This window comes from Rhincodon typus, chromosome 4, assembly GCF_021869965.1.
Source record: "Rhincodon typus isolate 14 chromosome 4, sRhiTyp1.1, whole genome shotgun sequence".
NCBI classification, from domain to species: Eukaryota; Metazoa; Chordata; class Chondrichthyes; order Orectolobiformes; family Rhincodontidae; genus Rhincodon; species Rhincodon typus.
Window position 1 is genome coordinate 79999244 of NC_063335.1, and position 21405 is coordinate 80020648.

At 38.8% G+C, this 21405-nt stretch overlaps 1 long non-coding RNA gene across 15 annotated transcripts in view; it reads left to right on the forward strand.

Moving 5' to 3' along the window:
- The first annotated feature begins 6241 nt into the window (after positions 1–6241).
- LOC125482959 overlaps positions 6242–21405 on the forward strand; it is a 111528-nt gene continuing 96364 nt past the window's right edge. For 4 of the 15 annotated variants that reach the window (XR_007261952.1, XR_007261962.1, XR_007261964.1 and 1 more), the window contains exons 1-4: positions 11226–11433; positions 12508–12769; positions 13194–13262; positions 20623–20712. This is a non-coding gene — a long non-coding RNA (uncharacterized LOC125482959). The other 11 variants (XR_007261954.1, XR_007261966.1, XR_007261960.1 and 8 more) reach the window with 9 other exon arrangements.

Here is a 21405-nt window from a genome sequence, read left to right on the forward strand (position 1 = left end):
AAAACTCAGTCTTTGACATTTTGTTTGTCTCCTTTGCGCAGTTTAGGAGCTTTTATCACTGTCTCTATAAATGCATACAATATGCAACTGAAGATAAAACCTGTAAAACAAGTATGCTTGAAATAAAGAATAAATTGTTTTTCCCTATTTGCAGTACAAGTAACGTTTCCACTAGCAATCATTTTTTGTTCGTCAAAACTGCTAATGGCATAAAATAGAAACGTTTGGGAAAACACCTTCTATACATGATATTTCTTAGAAATGTTTATGCCATTGTGGAGTGGACTAAAATGTTACTGTAGATAGCAGGAGACTCCCAAACCGACTCCTCCCTCCTGTTTGTGCAGCATACTTCAGTGATAAACAAAATGTTTACATTTTATCACAGCTCAGCATGTTAACACGTCTAGCAACTACTGTTGATTATACAGAAGGTGTTTCTATGGCATCAACATAAAACCATGTTGCGTATCACAGAATTCAATGTTAATGCAAGGAAAAACTTTCCCACTTTCTATCCTCTCTACTTTTCATTGTACAGCAATGAGGAGGGAATGGGGTACTTTAATTACTTTTATTGGATGTTGTTAAACTGACTGCTTTGAAATCACATCCATATTTATTACATAAATAAATAATAAACATCACTCTTTCATGTGGTATTGGAACTGCATCTAGTTAAAGATTAAACCTAAAGCTGGAGTATATAAGGTCAGTCAGGAGAGCCATAGCCCTAGTAAAACATAGGGCTGCTCCCTCATTAGAGACAGAAGACTGATGGTGGTTTTAAACCTGAGGATTACCATGTCTGACGTGAGGAGAGAGGTTGGGAAATAGAATCCTTTGTGGTAACCTCAGCTGGAGTGGGAATTGAACCCAGCCGAACAGCTAAAGAGCTAACGTTCCCCAGGAGAGCACTGGAATAGGCAAATCTGGAGTTTTCAAAGATAGAGATTTCCAGAGTTTCATTCTGCTTAGGTTTGACTGTACATTGGGAACAGTTCGATTGGAATGTCAAATAGAGTCTAATGCACGCTCAGAGTTTACCTTACATAAATTGGACAAGAAAATTGCATTAAATTACCAGTGTAAATGGAAATATAAGCAGAAAATGCTGGAAATATTCAGCAAGTCAGGCAATATCTCTGGATAGAGAAAAGGAATATTGCTGGAACCAGCTCTCAGCTCTTACTAGAGTATCAATGCAATTCCAATACACAAATAGATGTGCGTCATAACTTTGTTATGATCCACACTGTTGGGAATCAGATCAATACACTGTCACCTAAGGGTCCACGGATTGGTAATTAAATAATCATGGAAAGTCAGGGATATCACTTTAAACTGAGTTTTCCAAAACAATTGAACTTCAACAAGTAATACAAAAAAATTGAAGAGTTAAATATACATTGCTTGGACATTACAGCATAACTAGAACTGGATAAAGCCATTCACAAGTTAAACTATTTGCTGGAGTACGTCAGTACTTTATATTTGAGTAAAAGATCAATATGATGCCAGTCTCTTTATGAACTACAAATATATAGCAGGCAGTTCATGTTTTTTAGATACCTGTTTATAGATGTTATTTCAAATCTCTGGCAGAAGAACCTAGGCTTATCTAGCTCAGGGGTAGAAACACTAACAATGCACCACATAAGCCCTAAGCAAGGTTTGCCAACCATTACACTGTGGAAACACTTAACACCAGTTCTTCAAGTGGCTTTAAATCTGTCAGCCTTGGCTTAGTTGGTGGGACTCTTGTGACACAGTGGTAGTGTCCATATCTCTGAGCTAAGCAGGCCTGGATTCAGGTCTCACCTACTCCAGCAGTGTGAAGCAACATCTCCAAAAAGGGTGCTTAGAAAATGAGGTGCTGGATAGGAGATTAAGGTCATGAGTGAATGTAAAAGAAGAACAAAGGAAAGTTTTTTCTGGTGTCCTGGCTAATACTTAATCTTCAATCAACAGCTTGTACACAGATTATTTGATCACCATCACATTGCTGTTTGTGGGAACTTGCTGGCATCCTTCCTGCATAATAATGGATGTGTTTCAAAAATATTACACAGGCTGAGTGAAATGAACAGTGGTTGTGAAAAGTGCTGGATAAATGCACATATTTTTTAATGCACACATATATGTACAAAGTGGCAGGATGGGGGGCGGGGGGAGACCGGGGCACTGTTTACTTTAAGGGAGCCCTGAGCAAAGTATTTGTTCACTGTTACTTATGCTTTACTGCCTCTCATTTGGGGACCAAACAGTTTGCTCTCCTCCTGATTACCAGGCTGAGTTCAAACACTATTTTGAAATCTGAGGCCTTGTCTCCAGTTACCACGAGGGGGCAGTCAAGATGTATTTTTTAAAGCACCAGATGATGACAGTTGGTAGTATCTCAGCCATGATCCCATCACAAGGGGAGAGATGGTTGTGGCAGGAGGAATGTTATGATGTTCATCAATAAAATGATTTCTTTCTCTATGCCATTAATCTTACAGGATTTTTTTTCTGTTAATTGCCTAAGCAAATATTCATTTTGTGAACATCTATTGATTGTGGTTTTTCATTATGGTATTGTATTTATTGCTGGAAGTATAATTTTTGCTTCAACAGTGAGCTTTCCCATCAGCTTCAGTCCCAGCAAATTATTTTCTGAGGCAAGAAAATTCTCCAATAGTAGTTCTTTTATCTACCAGATTAAACATTTTAATACATTTACACACTTTAATTATTTGTAACATGAAAAGAAATTCTGAGATATCATTTATCTTGAAATGTTCTTGCCAATGCTGTCCGAAATATGGTTATCCAACAGACTCATACCTAATTCAGAAGAATTGTGGTTGTTGGAACTCAATCATCTCAGCCCAGGACGTCACAGCAAGAGGTCCTCAGGGTATTATCCTAGGCCCACCTAGGCTACTTCATCAATGATCATTATCAGACATGGGAATTTTCACTGCTGGTTGCACAATGATCACACTATTTGTGATTCCTCACGTGAAATTGTCCATGTACATATGCAGAAGAACTGGTCAATATCCAGGCTTGGGCTGATAGGTGGCAAGGAACATTTGCACCACTCAGGTGCCACGTAATGACCATCTGCAACGAGAGAATCAAACCATCGCCTCTTGATGTTCAATGGCATTACAATTGCTGAATCAATGTTCATGTGGTTAACAATGATCAGAAAATTAACTGAATCAGCAGATAGCTATTGTGGCTACAAGATCCGGTTAGAGGCTAGGAATTTGGCAACAACTAGCTCGCCCCCTGACTCCCCACTGTCTGTTAATCCACAAGACACAAGACAGGAGTGTGATATAATACTCCCTGCTTGCCTGTACAAGTGCACTCCTACATCACTCAAGAAGCTTGACACCATCCAGGACGAAGCCTGATTTTCACCACCTTCAACATTCACTCCCTTCAATCCATGGAGCCATCAGTGTTCATGGAAAATGAAGTTCATGCTGCCTAGCATCAATTTTCTTTCCAGCTGAGTAAGGTAACAAATGTAGGAAAAATATGTGACAGTGAATTTATTTGCTTTCAACATATCAACCAGGCTGTCAGGATTTGAATTTTAAAGTATTAGGGGTGGGGGGAACACATGTTGCTCATCCCTTCTGGTGATCAAGTCAGCCATGATCATTGTTCTGACAAGGACATAAACAAGCCCCTAACTAGACATTAACTGGCTAGCAAAGGGTACTTATTATCCGAAGGGTAGGTTATAAATTACACACCCACTGCACTTTGGGGGATATATCAGGGATGTCTAGGCCCGAACTGTCAGCCTCTCTGCTCCCATGATGCTGCTTGGCCTGCTGTGTTCATCCAGCCCTGCACCTTGTTGTCTCGGATTCTCCAGCATCTGCAGTCCCTACTATCTCTGGACAGGAAGATAGTTGACTAGCCATCCATTCTATTTTATGTGACCCTGTCCTCTACCTGCAAATACAACAGTGGGAGGGTTACTTCATTCTCCTCTGTTGTCAACAGCAACATGAGCAATTTTTTCTTCCAAACCCATAACCCCTATCATCTAGATAGATGGGAGCATAACCATGTTGCAAGCTCCCTTCAAGCCACACACCATCCTGACTTAAAAGCATAAACCATTCCTTCGCTGTCTCCGGGTCAAACTCCTGAAGTCACTTATTTACTGCTCTATGGGTGTACCTACCTCCTCCCATGGATTGTAGTGGTTCAAGAAGGCAGCTCACTACCTCATTCATTAGGGATGGGCAATAAATGCTGGACATGTCCAATAGATGATTTTTAAAATTCGCACAGCAGTATGCATGATCTCCTTCACAGAAACTCTTTCTCCAAAACATTGTGTTTAGGGATTTGAACACATGAAATACCACAAGATGATTAAGCAAAAATTCTTTACTCCACTGGTATTAGGTCATTCAAACAGGGAGGGTAATTAAAGATAACAAGATGTTATTTACAGCTTTTATATGGAACGAAGCCTGTGGGTTATGTTGGTCTGAGGAATCCTTTGTCATTATATGTCCCATCCCATTGACATTCCTTCCATCAGAGACAGCTTTTCTTCCAACAACAGTCTGTCTGACTGCTTCAGGTGGCCTCCCTTACCATCGCCACCTACTTGTGGAGGACCTGGCAAACTGCCCAGCTCCCTTGCTCAGTGCCCTTCATCACCATTGCCGCTTGCTGTTGGAGATCCTGTAACACTCATCCCAGTTCATAGGGAAATCATCCCACTCCAACACTCAGATGCTGAATGAGTCCATTTACATAAATGCAGCAAGACTTAAGCGGTATTCAAGATGTGGCTGACAAATGAATAGTACAATTTGTGCCGCACAGAAAAAGAAAAAACAAAAGAGAATCTACTCATCTACACTTCACATTCAGCAGCATAGCCATTACTGACCCTACTCTTTTTTACTCTGTTTTTGTCTCTCTGTCTCTCTCTCTCTCACACACACACACACACACTAGGCGTGTTATACAATATGCCACATTTACCTAATGCCATCTAGGAGAAAGCTGCCTGCTTGATGGGCCTCCCAACCACCATCCTACACATTGATTTGTGCCACTACTGACAATCAGTGGGAGTAGTCTGTAGCATATCTTCAAGATGAACTGCAGCAACCAAGGTTCTTTCCAAACCTGCAACATCTACTTCCTAAAAAGGACAAGGTTGGCAATGCACAGGCATGGCAAGTCTTTAATTGCGTTGCCAGTCTCTTTAATTCTCTTGGTTCTCAGCCCTATCCAATAGGAACAATTTATTTTTATCTACTCTGTTTAAGTCCTTCATGACTGTGAACTCAATGATAGTTCATCCATTTGTGCAAAGCTATAAATTTCTGACAGATATATCACACTTAATGGCACAAGGTAAACATGCACAAAGAAAACATACTGAAGTGTTTAAACTTCATGTATTGGTAATGTAATTTGTCTGCCAGTTTAGAAAGTATGCTTTGTCCCTCCATTTTTGACTTCTTATTTGAAGGTTATTTAATTGTATAATATATTTATTTTGATTTGACTCCTGTGTAAATTTGCAACATTTGCTGAAGTTGCAAGACTTTTCAATGATTTACATTTTCTCCTCCATTTCCCCAAAATGTTATTTATGTTACAGAAGACAATTGATCTTTTCTCCCAGCCCTTTTAAAGTGGATTTGCAGTTCTTGCAAAATTGGTTGAGGGAATAAAATGGCCAAGGCAAGATTTTTACATTGTGCTGTTTCAAATGAACATCAGATTCATGATGCAGTCATTCACCATAATTTAGGATTTACTGACTAGTTATTTCCTGCTTATTGTCTAAACTCAGCATCAATAGATGTGACAAACACCACTCTTGCAAATATCACTTCCTTGCCACTGGCACATAAATCTCATCCCAAATGTCCATGTCTCAGAAAAGGTTGTTTAAATGCCTTAAACTATGCAAAGTATTAATGCTTTAAAATGCTTTTACCTGCTTGGTCTTCCAGTTATAACTCATCTAACTACGTCGTGTTCTTTATTTGTAGACATAAATCTAATTGTCGCCTAGTACAGAGGCAATTTGTTGAATTTGAGATATTGAAGTTCCAACAGAATTGAGTGAGAAGAGATCTCATGTATATTAAATTTGTCAACATGAGCTTGTAATCTTGTTAGTGGATGTGCTATTTTCTGCATGGTTATCATGTAATGAGTTGTCAGTACAATCTTGGTGTTATAGGTTCACAGTAGAAGGATGCAAACTGGAGTTCTGGTAATCTATCTTCCACACACACTGAAAGAAAGGGCACAGCCTATGTATAAGAAACCTCTGGCAAGTCATTTTGAATGTATAATGGTCAACCTTTGCTCGACTGGTAGTATTAACATAGTTTATATACCATTTTTCAATACATAATAGGCCATAGAGGAAAACAAAATGGTTGCTGAAAGAAGAGTGAAAATTTAATAGTTTGATTGATAATATAGTGATCTGTTAACATTGGTTGAAAACCAACAATGTTATTTTGTTTTGCTGGTTGTTAAGTATTTACGCATATTTGCCTTGTGAATGGAACTATGTTTGGTTGGTCCTATTAATTATTTGTGGTTAACAGGTATTGTTATCTTAACAACTTAGTAATTTGAGATGATCATTAATTCTTTTTACTGTATGACCTTGCCTTTGATATCTTTGACAGCTGTAGGAATTGTTACGCTTCTGAGTTTTCTAAGATTATCATATTTTGGAACTATGCCTTTAATTTAAGAGAAAATGTGGGGATGGTTATGTCTGAAGTCTGCCTGACAGCAAGCCTGGGGAAATTTATTGGTAGAGATTGAAAAGAACCAAATTATTTTACTGGGAAGAAAATATGTTTTACTTGAAAACAATGGCCAAACCTGTATGTCATCACTAGATAGACTGTGAATCTTCGAAGTCTCAGAAGACTGTTGATAAAGTTTCTTTATAAGTAGTTGTGCTTTAAAGTCTTCATTTATTTCTGAGATGAAAGAGAGTTGGATTGTCAAGGATAGCTATTCAGCATTTCTACCTTGATATAAGGTCCGTACGATTCATATGTTCATGGAAATGAGCTTGGAGAGGGGAAGGGCCTAAGGTATTCCTGAAAATTCCTGAGAAATGGAGAGCAGCCGTAGGAAGTGAGGCACTTTGCCACCCTAGGTGGGAGCCCACATGTAGGTTGAGAAAACCAAGTTCAAGTGGAATTGAAACCAAGTGGGAAGAGTCACTTATTTTTTCCTCAGGGAAAATACATCATTCTACAATGGAAGTGGAAGAAGAATGAAGTAGATTAATCAGTTCTTCCCATCCAGCTCTTTTCTTATTTATGCTGCCATCCAGTGTTTTACTCACCAATCCAGTGAAATGCACCGGGATATGATAGTGGCTAAATGAAATCCATGATAGTGGTTGAATAATCAGAGTTTGATGTATGATCTGACAGTGTAGGCTAGGTGCAAGAGGTTTACTAAAATGAGCCCTAATTTCAAGATCCTGCCGAAGCAGTGCAAACTGCTGAAATCTTTTCCCAGGCTTCAGTCCACCTTGATTTCGGGAACAATGAACAACACTAATGTATTCAAGAGCTCTTAGTGTTATAGAGTCATATAACGATGAAACAAACCCTTCAGTCCAACTAGTCCATGCTGTCCATGTTCCCAAACTAAACAGGTCCCACCTGCCTGCGCTTGGCTCCTAATCCTCTAAACATTTCCTATTGATGAACTTACCCAAATGTCTTTTAAATGCCGTAACTGTACCTGCGTCCATCACTTTCTCTGGCAGTTCATTCCACTCATGAACCACTCTGTGTAAAAAAAAATTAAGAAAGATGTGATTTCACCATGAATATGTGAAGTATTCCATTTTGTTTCCACATTTCTATTTCACGAAAAGAATCATATAACTGGGGATATCAGAGTTGTTATCAAATAGCCATCTTTCAGTAGTTGCCTCCTTTACCAGATAACAATTTCTTCTGTCTCCGTTTAATGAGTTACTAGTCTGTGCAGCTGATACTGTGTCCTTTTGAATTCCAAAAAATAAGTACCATTATCAATCTACATTGAACATTTATTTAGTTGTCATGATACCCCTTTAGTTTTGTCCCTCCAATAACCATAAAATCCCTACAATGTGGAAACAGGCCCTTTGGCTCAACAAGTCTATACTGACCCACAGAGCATCCCACCCAATCTACACCTCCCTAAACACTAAAGGCAATTTAGCAATTTAGCATGGCTAACCTACACATCTTTGGACTGTGGGAGGAAACTGACACAGACACAGGGAGAATGTGCAAACTCCACACAGACAGTCACCCAAGGCAGGAATTGAACCCAGGTCCCTAGCACTATGAGGCAGCAATGCTAACCATTGTGCCACCATGCCACAATGCCACCCCATAGTTTCATACTGACATTGTGCAACAAGTGCAGATAGGGAATCAGATTTTAAAGGACTAATTTAGAATTCTGTGTAATATATGAAGATATCCTTTAAAGTTCGGGGCATAATTTAGAAATCAGTTTGAATTGATGAAGCGAAAGGCTTCTCTCTGCAGCTTATATATAATAATGAAACCGAAACTTTGGTGACACCTTCAACCAATTTGGGGAATGAAACTTATTTGAGATCCTACCACTGTGTTGTAACTTTAGCAGAATTTCTCACATTTGCATGTTTCCTCCTATGCTGTAATCTTATGATCCAATTCTTTTGTATAGCTGCAAACCACTCTTCTCAATACCTTTCACAAGACAAAAAACAAAAGACAAAAGTTGACACTAATTTGAATCACATTAATGATGTCAATTGAAGACTGTAGTTAAAAAGTACTGTTGGGATAATGTACAGGAAACTCTACATTTAGTTTATATATTCAACAATGTTCCAGGGAGGCATTTGATATTAATACAGGAAAACGTTAATCTGCAGTGTTTCACTCATAGTGGGTATTTTCTAACAAAGGTCAGTATAGACCAAAGCTCTTTCTCCTCAATGCTGCCCCTGCTGCATGATCTCAACTATCACATTCTAAGCACAGAGATTCATTAAAAGGAACAAAATCCCTAACCGATAGTAACGGAGAGGGAGCCAGTTAATTCATAACAATGTTTGTATTCTATCTAGTAGTGAGGAAGAGTTACAAATCTCAGAGGTGCAAAGTATTTCTGCCGTCTCAATCTGGCCCACAGTCATAACCAACTATCCATTGCTGAACAAAACATGGCATTCTGCACAGGCATTCTGGGATTTTAAGAATAGACAAGAATGTCATTTGGCATGTAATGGCCCTGTCACCTTCATACGTGTGATGGAAAAACTCTTCGCTAACTCAATTTCTAGTCTGTCCTTAAGCATTTGGATGATATACTCATTTTTAGTTCAACATTTGAGAAGACATTTGAAAGGCTAGAGACCATCTTAGTCTGCTTGTCACAGTTTAATTTGAAAGCCAAGCTAGTGAAGTGCCGTCTTTTCTGGAAAGCAGTATAGTATCATGGGAAAATAAACCGCCCTGACCAGAGAGTGGTGTTACTGACTTGGGATGGCTGCTGATATTGAGGACCAGCGCCAAAACTGAAAGAGATGTATTTTGCTCAAAGCATGGAAGGGACTTCACCTCAGCATGGTAGGCTTGGTTGCCCAGAGTCCACTAGAGGTACATGCAATGTATTTTAACATCTTGACCCCAGTGTAACGGGACTGAGTGCATTCTCATACTCACGGATGTCTTCAACACAAGCCATTTCCACCCATATCAACAGGCCTTAACAATAGCCAGGACGTTAGTATTGATTGGTTTGCCCATTTCAGTGTTCTGTTCTCAGATTCACATTGATCAGGAGCACAACTTCAAGAACAAGATCTTGCAACAGCTTTGCAGGGCCTATGGCATTGCCAAAGCCTCACTACCCCTTATCACCAAGTAGGTTATGGACAGTGTGAATGACGCAGCTGTATTCTGCTTGACGGTCTGCACGCCTTGTCTCCCGGGAGTAAGAGAAAGTGGCCTGAAAATTACAGTTATAATAGCACCCCATGCTCCTACACAGACTGTTCCCCACACTGTCTCAGTTCTTACCATAGACCAGCTCATTGGGTGAGCCACAAATTTCCTGGTTGGAGTTATATCTAGCACAAAAGATAATGCTTGTGAGATCAGTTGTCTCAGCTTCAGGACATGTCTGCAGCAGTTTCTCAGGGTAGTAACCTCGGCCCAAACATCTTCAGCTGCTTTATCAATGATCTTCCCTCCAAAATTCATGAAACAGTGATTCCTTATTCCATGACCTCCTCCTGTTCCCATTTCTTATGGTTTTAGAGTACACTTAAAGTACTATTAGGGAGGAAGTTCCATTTGATGCAGCAACAGAGAAGTAACAGTGATATATTCCCAAGTAGGAATGGTGTGTGGAACCTCCACTAGTGGTGGTTCTATGTATCTGCTGCCTTTGACCTTCTTGATAGTAGAGGTCACGGATTTGGATGATTCTGAAGGTGCTCAATCACAACTGGCATACCCTTTTCGGACAAGGAAAATTATATTCATGTGCCCCTACTACCAGAAAGTAATTGATTGTTCTTTTTAATTTAACTTCCTCTGAATGAATTATTCCCTAGACATGGACATCCAGTTGGGAGCCACAACTGCCATTCAGCAACCATCACTAAATGTTCTGGCAGGTCCCTGAGAAGTCAGGGAGACAGAAACCTATCAGAAACATTGATAGTATCTGCTCCTGGCCAAGATTGGCCTGGTATCATTTGAATATTTACACTCTACAAGGTTCGGTGAAATCCCTAATATAAGAAAATTCTAGGTTACTTTGCTACTTTACAGGTCGACTCCAGCTAAAGTTATTGTAGAAATGTAACAGAAAGGCCTGGGATTTTTGCCCCGTTTAACATCTGTAAGCAGTTACTTTCTACAGTCTGGTTCTGTTACTTTTCCTGATAACACTAAAGCAGATTATTACATTTGAATAGATTGTCCAATTAAATTTATGAAATTATACTTTCTTCTGCAGTTTTTGAAATATAAAATGGTGGTATATTTTTGTGTGATAAGTGAAATGAGCTGATAATTGAACATCTAAGCTTCAACAGCATATTAGGAGTAAATTTATGAATACGTGAAAATTTTCTATGTTGACTGGACAAAGAAATAATAAAAAATCTTCATGGGAAAACTAACAAACAGCTTTCTTAGTTTTAAATAAATTTGTATTGTTCACAGACCATATTCCAACTGTTTGTATGCATGCGATAATGCCAATCCACTAGGTTAGCAGATAAGAAGTGTCTCTGGGATACACATGCTGCAGTTAATGGAGGTATTGTTAGCTTTTATTTTTCCAGCATCTAAAGATCCCCAGTTACTGCAACTAGTACTGGAAGGTTCTACAAAAACGGTATGTGATAATAAATGAGCCTATAAGCTGTAACAATAACATTCATATAGTTTCACTCAGTCATTTTTGCATTGCTTTATTATTATGAACAGGCGGGAAATGAGGATTATTATGATTCAGCTTAATTTTATCCTTAACTGACTTCTCTGTAAAACCATTTCTAGAATGTGTTGTTGGGTAATGTTTCCTTTGCCAATCTAGTCTATGAAGTACATACAGTTTGCTACATATGAGGATATGAGGTTGAATGATCCAACATCCTTTGTGGCTTTAAAGGGATTAAAAGGCTGAATTTTGTTTTGACACAGGCATTTTATTACCGGAGAATAAACCTCATATCAACCATGTTGAATGAAAATTCTCCAGCAAATGCTTAAAAATCGCTTTAGGGAAGCGGAATTGTGGGCTAGCCTGTGAAAAAGATAAACATAGCAGTCATCCTTCTTTTGTCCTGGTGAATTCAGTGGTGGTTCAATTGGTAGTCCTTTAGTCTCTGATTCATGATGGATTCAAGTCACCATCCGAGCGAAAAAAAAATAGGCTGATACTTCACTCAACAGAGGGAGTTCTGCATTGTTGCAAATTTTGTCTTTTGGATGAGATGTTAAACTGAGGACCCGTTGTGTTCTCAAGTAGATGTAAAATAACCCCCTACCATTATTTTGAAGGAAAGGAAATTACTATCTCCAGACTCGTGGCTCCTATTTCTCATTCAGTTAAACACCAATAAAACAAATAATCTGTTTCTTATTGTTGGGCTATTTGTGGAACTTTTCACTGTGTGCAAAATAGCTGCCTTGTTCCTACATTATACAAGTATCCTCTATTCAAAAAGTAGATGAATAAAAACAGAAAGTGCTAGAGAAACAAAGTAGCTCTGGCAGCAATCTGTGGAAAGAGTGAAACAAAGTGAAATATTCTTCTTCAGAACAAAAGTTAATTAAATGGCTGTAAATTGCATGGATTTCCTGAGACTGTGAAAGACGCTATAGAAATGGAACTCTATTTCTTTGATCAAATTTTCCACTCTTTGTACCGGCCCTTGAGTGTTTTTCATTTTTATCTATTCACCAGATGGCACCAGAGATACACTTTAGAAGGAAACATACGAGGGAAACATCTGATAGAGCTAAAATGATGAATTAGAATGAAATGTGTGTGTGTGTCTGTGTGTGGGCGAGTGTGTGTGTTTGTGTGTGTGTGGGAGAGAGAGTGTGTGGGAGAGAGAGTGTGTGTGTGTGTGTGTGTGTGTGGGAGAGTGTGTGTGTGTGTGGGAAATTGTGTGTGTGTGTGAGAGAGAGAGAGTAAAACATACTGCACACATTGGACTTGCAAGGTAAGAAGAGGACTGTTGGCTGGAATTGTATTCATGCATCTGATTTCTCTCTTGCCCATGATATTTACACTCCTCCTGCTCTTGCTCCCTATGATAAGAAACTTGCTTTCACATTGCAAAAGAAAATGGGTGTGGAAGAGCAATATAAATACCCATTGAATAGGAGAGTAATTCTATGGTTTATCTTAAACGTAGCACTGTGGAAAATGAAGAGGTACAGGTTAGTGAAAGAATCAAATGGAGGAAAGCAAGCGTTAAAGACTTAGCCACTGAATGACCTTGAACATGTAATAAGAAGGATTGGTAAAAGATAGTGAATTGATACCACTGTCTATATTCCTAAAGATTTTGATTTATTCATAACGCAGGCATCATGAACTATATGAATCTCTGATTGTACTTTGCATAATGATCTCAATGTTAGGTGCATCATCCAGAGAACTTATATGTACATCTTCATGAGAAAATAGCCAAGCTGAGAAAATCTACCAAGGTAAGACTACTCAACTTTATCCTATAATTTTATGGTACTGAATTAGCAACCCAAAGATTGTAAAGTTTAAGGCCTTTCATGTAAATGATAAAAACAAAATAAATAAAATAACTAGTACTTTGTGGAACGGAACCAGAATTAAGTCTGTGAGAACTGTTTGAAAAGAACTCAAGTAGTTCACTAATGGCATTCAAGGAAGGCTGCCTGTCTCCAGTACCATTGCTGACTGCTTGACTCTTAACTGCCCTCAGGGAAACAAGAATATGGGCAATAAATACTGTCTGTTCACTCTCAAAGATCCTGAAGCACTTTATAGGGACTTTAACAAACTAAGTTTGATAATGAGCCATACAGGAGGTAGGGACAATGTGCCAAAAGATGGGAATTAAGGAGTGCCTTAAAGGAGGAAAGGGAGATAGAGTGGCAAAGACCTTTAGGAAAGAAATTCCAGAGTTTAAGTATTGAAGGCCAAAGGCACAGCTTCCCAATGTAAAGCAGTCAAAGTAATGGATGCCAAAGGACCAGAATTGTTAGACCACAGAAATCTTGGCTATAGGAGGTGGCCAGTGTGGGGGCTAGTAAGGCAGGGCTTCCCAAAATGGGGGTTTGGATCCCAAATAGGGTCACAAGCTAAGGTTTTGGAGTCATGTGCTCTGAGGCAGCTCTGGTCACTGTAGAGCTCTGACAAGTTATAGTTGTACAGCCGTGCTGCACTCTCAGTTTCCAATGAAGGGTCACGGAAAGTTTAAAGCCTTGAAACAGAGGGAAGTATTTTTAAGACTAGAGGCGATTACAGATCTAGAAAATTCTGAGATCATTGAGTCATCTGAAAACAAGGTTCAGAATTTTATTATTGAGGTGTTGTTTAACTGGGCCTTTGTCAACTCTCTGATACAGCAAAGGAAGATGATATCAATGACCCTTGTTCCAACCTGACAGGTTCCCAAAACAAAGGAATTCAGGCCTGCAGTCATATTCTAACCGTAAGCATCACCTTCATGAATTGCAGACATTGCATATATTGCTCCCAGCTCAGGTAGAGATTGAGTCAAGTACGTGCTGAAGGCTCAATGTGGACAGGACCTCCTGGCTGATCCCTTCTTCCCCTTTTCCTCCTCCCTCTCCTGGCTGTTTGTCTTTTCCTGTCCTCACACTGTTCCATATTCCCTGCCATGGCTATAGATCAAGGAGGAGGTGAACTACTGTGTCGACGACCTACAGTAAGTGATGTGCCCACGTCTCTTGCAATACAATCACCACTCTCTCAATTTAGGGTGTATCAAATTTAACTAACCCTTTTAACCCTTTCCCTATCAAATTCTGAAAATGTTTAAAGTGACAATCCTTATTGGTGGCCGTGATTATATTTTATTCCATATAAGTATACCCTGACACATTTTAAGGTCTGACTTGCATTGAAGAACAGTAGCCATTACCCTAACATTCTATACAAAATGACTGTGCCTTAGGCACCACTGCAGCAATCAGTGCAGCAAAGACTCCTTCTCTGGCCCATCCTTCTCTAAGGCCTTGGCTATGGGGTGACCTGTAACCTCATCTGGTCAATTGCCTTTATAGTTTCAATGCCCAGAACACAATATTTATGCTTCCTTTATTCAACAAGTCAAAGGAGATTGATTAACACAATTGTTGCCCTACTTTTCTTGGAATGACCTTATTGCAAAAGATATCGTGTCCCCATCTGCCAGGTCAGAGTCCCAGGATCTCCGACTTGCTGCTCTAACACTCTTGTCAGCCCAGAAGCATTCCAATGCCAAACTTAGCTCAAGCTAATAAAACATTGTGGTCCTGGTACTCAGTTGTTTTGTTTCTACCTATGTCTGGGTCAAGGATTCTGCTTGGCATTTTTTTTAAGTTCTCACACAGCGGACTGCCTGTTTTCATGTTCAGCCTGAATTTCTGCTCTATTTTACCTTTTTACCATTTGGTCCCTTTTTTAACCATTCAGGCCAAAGAAAACATTTAGTCAATGAAGACCCAAGCCACAGTTGCTGATTAAGTCATCTCTCAGCTACTTGTACTGTGGGCGTATCTCAAGCAGGAATAAAAGTTTTATAGTTCAGTGTAAGAATCAGAATACGAGTCAGCAAAACTCTAATTTACGTCAAGTGCTAAGGAACCTGTGTGGGTGAGAGGAGCAGGAATCTGAAGATGAGCCAAGGGTGAGTGGGAAGAAAGGTCTGGAGAGCCAGAGAACCTAGGAAGACGAACCTGGAGAGCCAAGGGAGCTGTCCAAAAATAATCCTAATGATATATAGTTTCTTGCAGTGCCAGAAAGCTGTGGAATATTCTCCTTGTCAATTGCTTTGCTACAGCACACTAATAGCTGAAGAACTTCCTCTGCACTGAACTATTTCTGATAAAAAAAATCGGCAGAAGCAAAAGTATATTTTAATCTGTAGATGTAATCTAAATTGACTCCCAGTTTCATATTTCATAGCTGTGACCTGCTGATCTGCATTAATATGACATTTCCCTGAGTTGAATGTTTCTTGAATGTAAGTGAAGCAGTATCATATAAACTGAAAAGAAATAACCATTCCAAGCACTCATGGTATTTTAGGGTTGGGACTATAAAAAATTTGAATTCCACATAAATTTAAGAGCATTCAGTAAAGTAATGTGATTGACCAAGAGTGACAGATATCAAAATATTTGACAAACAACATTTGAATTAAGGCAATAAAGCTAGATTTGACATGTTGCTGTACGGTCCCTTTTAAACTGAGCATGATGAATGAAAGGGATAGTGTAGCAACACATACCAATTATGTTCAAATATCAGGTGATGTGATAAGCATACAATGAAGGTGACCTAAAGTAAAAGTTGATAGGGGAAATATTTTCACCGCTAAACATACCTGAAGGCCATGCAGATAATTGTGAACAATCAGAGCATTCGGAGCTTGGCTCTGTGCCAGCGTTTGGCTCAATCAAAAATTTATATATCTAACCACCTTCTTAAAAATTAATTGAATCAGTTAGGGGCAGCACTGGGTATTGGTCACAACAGTGAATTCAGTTTCTTGATCTACTTTGGCGATCATTCAGCAGGTTAGCTTCCAAAACAAGAATGCAAACTTTGCCATTCAAAGTTTGTTAAAGTATTTAATAGTTTTCTGTAAAGTTTTAAAACATTTAAAATGTACAATAATTTCTCAAAATGCGAAGAAGCATTTAGAAGTGATTACAAGCATTTAAAGGTTTGTTGAAGTGTTTAAAGGTTCTTACCAATTTTTCATATTCCATAAATGTATTGAAAAGTATTTAAAAGTTTTATCATGTTTAAGACTATTTAAAATCACAAAGTATCATGAAACACCAATCCAAACAATGACTGACTGTTTGATCTCAAGAGGCATGGCTTTTTTTTTGGTGTTACTAATGGAGGAGTGACTTCACCAAGAATACACCTTCTTCTGAGCCTTGGTCAAGAGTCTGCCACTGAATCACTGTGGTATTCAGGCGAATAAGTTCTGCTATAGGCTATGGACTAGTTGAGAATGGATTATTTAGTTCAGTTAGCAGCGGACAGTGCTTCATTTTCAACAGGAAAAGCAGGTCAATGTGTCAAACAGGGAAGAGGTTGGCTGTGAAAGAATCCAATGATCGAAAATTCTTGAAGTAACAATATGCCTGGACGGTTAATACATGATGCACTAATTGCAGATGCTGTGTAGTTTACAGAACTCACAGAACTAAAAGATCATTATTCAGCATCAGTTAAGTTTAAATGAATAGATTCATTCAGTGGCAGATGGATGACCACTGTGACAAAAGGTTAGCTGGAAAAGCTTGTCTGCTGTTTTAAAATAAGTAGGTTAATGACTGTTAACAAAACAGAGAAAGATCATGCAAGTGTATTAGTGTTGACATGCTAATTGCAACCTCTTTGAGCCCTAATGCATAGCATAGAAATAAGAAATACTGTATATACTGTTTGTTTCTGCTAAATTATATGTATTGAGTGGGAAACTGAGTGGCAGAATGAAACTTTCATTGGACATCTAGACTAAAATTTGGAAAATTTCAGTAAGTAGAAATAGAAAACCATCAGTACAGAAAGAGACTGATCAGTCCATCATGTCTGTGTGCTTGAAAAAGAGTTAACCAGCCTAATCCCACTTTCTAACTCTTGGCTTGTATCTCTGTCAATGACAACACTTTAACTGCATATCTAAGTACTCTTTAAATTCTGGAAGGGTTTCAGTCTCCAATATGCATTTTCCAGCAATGATTTTCACATCTAATTCAATTAGTTTTTAAGATAGTGATTAGATATTCTTTGATAGAAGAAAATTCCCTGTAACACCCCTCCAATCTTTTTGTTATTTACTTTAAACTTATTCTCCCTTGTTATCAACTTCTCTGTTTTAAAAAAAAGTCATTCCTATCCACTCTATCAGGCCTTTCACAATTTCATTTACCTCAAATAAATATCCCCTCAGCCTCCTTTGATTCAAAGAAAACAGCCCAGCTGATCCAATCCATCCTCATAGCTAAAATTCTCCATTCCTGGCAATATCCTTTAAAATCTTCTCCGCACCCACTGTAGTTACACCATTCCTGAAATGTGATGGCCAGAGCCATAGCTATGGTCAATCTTACATTTTATAGATTCTCCCATAATCTCCGTGCTATACATTATTTGCCATTCTTCTATTCTTCTGAACCATGTCATCTATCTGCCTTGTTACTTATAAAGAATTGTAGCCATACACTCAAACCTCCCTCTGTTCCTCTCACTTCACAACATGCTATTATTTATTGTGTATTCCCTTGTTTAATTTGCCTTCTCTAAATGCATTATCTCTCATTTTTCTGAATTTAATTCTGTTTCTTGCTGTTTTTGTCTACCTGACCAATCCATTGATATCGTTCTATAGCACACACTTCTATTGCCCACTATCAACCATACGACTTATTTTCTGTCACTTCCAAACTGCTTTTTGGAATAAAAATACCAGAGACCTAGTCCTGAGCCCTGCAGAAACTCAGTGGAAACAGCCTTGCTGGGCTACTTTGCCACGGGATCACAGGGTGACGACAATATCCTCACAAAGTGCATATTTAATTTTTTGTTTCTACCAACTAATGTATGGAAGTAATGAACATGGGGCAGAATTTGCTGATCTTAGTCCCAGCCAAATGCCAGGACCATCAGCAGATTGGGAGCCCATTGGACTCATCAAGTGGTCTTGATGAGGCTGTATAACAGAGCTGTGGAATGAGTGTCCCACCTCTGGGTTCCCAGAGATGAAGATCAGATGGGGGTACTAGCTTTCCACTGGGCCATTGCTGAAACTCTTTGGTTTCACTGATTAAAGACTGCCCAGCCTATCAGTTTTGTTGAAAAACAGTCGCTGCTGTGCACTCACCCCAGTAATCCTGGTGAGTTCCATACAGCTTAGGAGATAGGTGTGTGGACTATTAAAGCAAGAATCCTGGAATAAAACACACATAATTAATGATTGCATAACTTTAAATGACTTACACAATAGCAACAGCATGGAAGTCCCCGGTGGCTTTCAAATCCATCCCAGTGAAAACCAAATGTTGAGATCCCAACAATGATTATAACTCTCAGTACATTCCCAAAGACCCTACCTGGCTGAACACCTCTACTCCCCCACCCCCATGAATTTTACTTTTGTTGATTCCACTAAATTCAATGTTTTTCTTGTTGTGTAAGGATTTAATCAATTTACATTCACATGAGTGCATTGTATCTCCCATACCCTCACAATGAATCAACTTAGGATAAAGCCATTTTCGGCAGCATCTAGGGAGAAAGCTATTTTAGATCTGGCATTAAGCAATGAGGCAGGTTTAATTAACAACAATCACAGTAAATGATCTAATGGGAAAAGTGATCATAATATGAAAACTTTGAAAAAAATAATAGTATATTCAATTTCCAAACAAGAATCTCAAATTAAACATAAAGCTATTACATAGGATTCAAAGGCAGGAGAGCTGGTTAAGGTAAAATGGGTAAATAGATTAACAGATATGTTATAAACAAAAAGTGGGAAACGTTTAAAGAAACAATTCAAAATGCACAGTAAAATATATTCCACTAAAAAGCATTAATCCAATAAGAAAGCTAACAGCTTACTAAGGAAATTAATGATAATGTTAGTATAAAATAACAGATGTTTAATGTGGTAAAGAATAGTAGAGGGTCTGAAGACTGGGAGCATTTAGAAACCACCGAAGGGCCACCAAAAAGTTGTGAAAAAGGGAAAAATAGAATATTTGAATAAATCGGCAAAGAATATTAAAAATTACTGTAAGAGCTTTAATAAATATATAAAAAGGAGATTAGTTCAAATGAATTTTAGTTTCTTAGAGGCAGAAATAGGAGATATTATCTTGGGGAATAAGGAAAGGGCAGCCATGTAAATACAATGGCTACAGAAGCAGGTCAGAGGCTAAAAATTCTGTGGTGAATACCTGTTGAATAGATGTTGACCATCTACAAGACACAAGTCAGGAGTGTGATGGAATACTCTGCACTTGCATAGAGAAGCGACGCTCCAACAAAAAACAAGAAGCCTGGCACCATCTAGGACAAAGTATCCCGGTTGATTGGTACCCCAAAGACCACATTTACTCCCTTCGCCACTGATACACAGTGGCAGCAGTGTGTGCCATCTACAAGGTGCACTGCAGTAGCTCACTGAAACTCCCCCTCTGCATCTTCTAAACCCAGGATCAGTACTCTCTTGTAGACAAGGGCAACTAATCATGGAACCACCATCAGCAACTTCCCCTCTAAGCCACTCACCATCCTGACTTAGAACTATATCACACTTTCTTCACTGTTGTTTGGTCAAAATCTTGGAATTCCTTTCCTAACAACACTGTGCATATCCCTATACTCCAAGAAGGCACTTTGCCACATCCTTCTCCAGAGCATTTAGGGATGGGCAGTAAATTAATAGAGAAGATTTTTCCAAGCATTTTGAAGCAAAAACATTCGGTTTCATTAATTAATTCCAATTTGCTGCTTTTATTAATATAAATTGAACAAAAATTTGGTTGATATGCTGAGCAACATACTGTCATGCACTATTAACTGTGCCCTTCTACTTGCAGAAAAGGTTACTGCAACATTCAGCTTCTGTGACTGCTAGTTTATTTACACAGGTCATGTTACATTGTTTCATTAATCATGCTATGAAATCTGCTCTCTTTATACATAGAGGCAAATGGTACGGCATCTGTATTAATACAAAAGGTATCTCTACAGAGAGGAGATTGTGTGCCGCACAATTCTCCCTGAATCACATGTATTCTGTAATAATAATGTGCTGATGTTTTTTCTAAATAAAAGTAGGTCTGCTGTCACACCTCATTGGTAACACATTGGAAATCAAGCCCTGCTATTCCTGGAGTCGTCACAAAAGTTAAAGATTTTATCAAGGTACGCTGTCCTGACTTAAATTTTTTTTAGAGCAGGTCAGTAGAAAACATAGGCCAAGTTTCTTGGCTACAATTTATGTGAAATAAATAGATTCTAACCATAGGTAAACAACTGTGAAATGTCAACACATAACTCTACGACTTAAAAGCCAACCCTCTTTGTAAAACTCCACATACATCCAGACAGACACAAAAACGTTAGTGCTCTGGATGGAGGGAAGTGTTATGATATAGTGCTTCAAAACAACATGCACACAGTCTATAATGCCTTGCACCTGGGGGAAGTCAGAGGCCACTGAAATGCCTGTGCCTGGACCTTTGACATAGTGCGCCTTATTCTGATGTATGCAGCACAAGGAATGCTGTGCAAATACAGGAGGAAATTGTAAGTACTGGAAGATTACTGAAACCTTTCACCCACCCCGACCTCACAACACCCAAGAAAGACAACATTGCATATAAAAGCATGTTGGCAAATACATAGAGTTCAACACTGCACCCTCGTTCAGCCCTATGGGCTTCTGAATTATCTTTGTGAATTGTGGCTCACAGGTGAAACTTTTAAAGTCACCTATGACGTACTCCTGCCTCACAGTTATGACTACAATCAATTTGTAATGATCAATGACATTTTCAAGATTGTTCTTATCTAGGATTATTATCACACGTCTTTAGCCCATATGTGTGAGTGCCA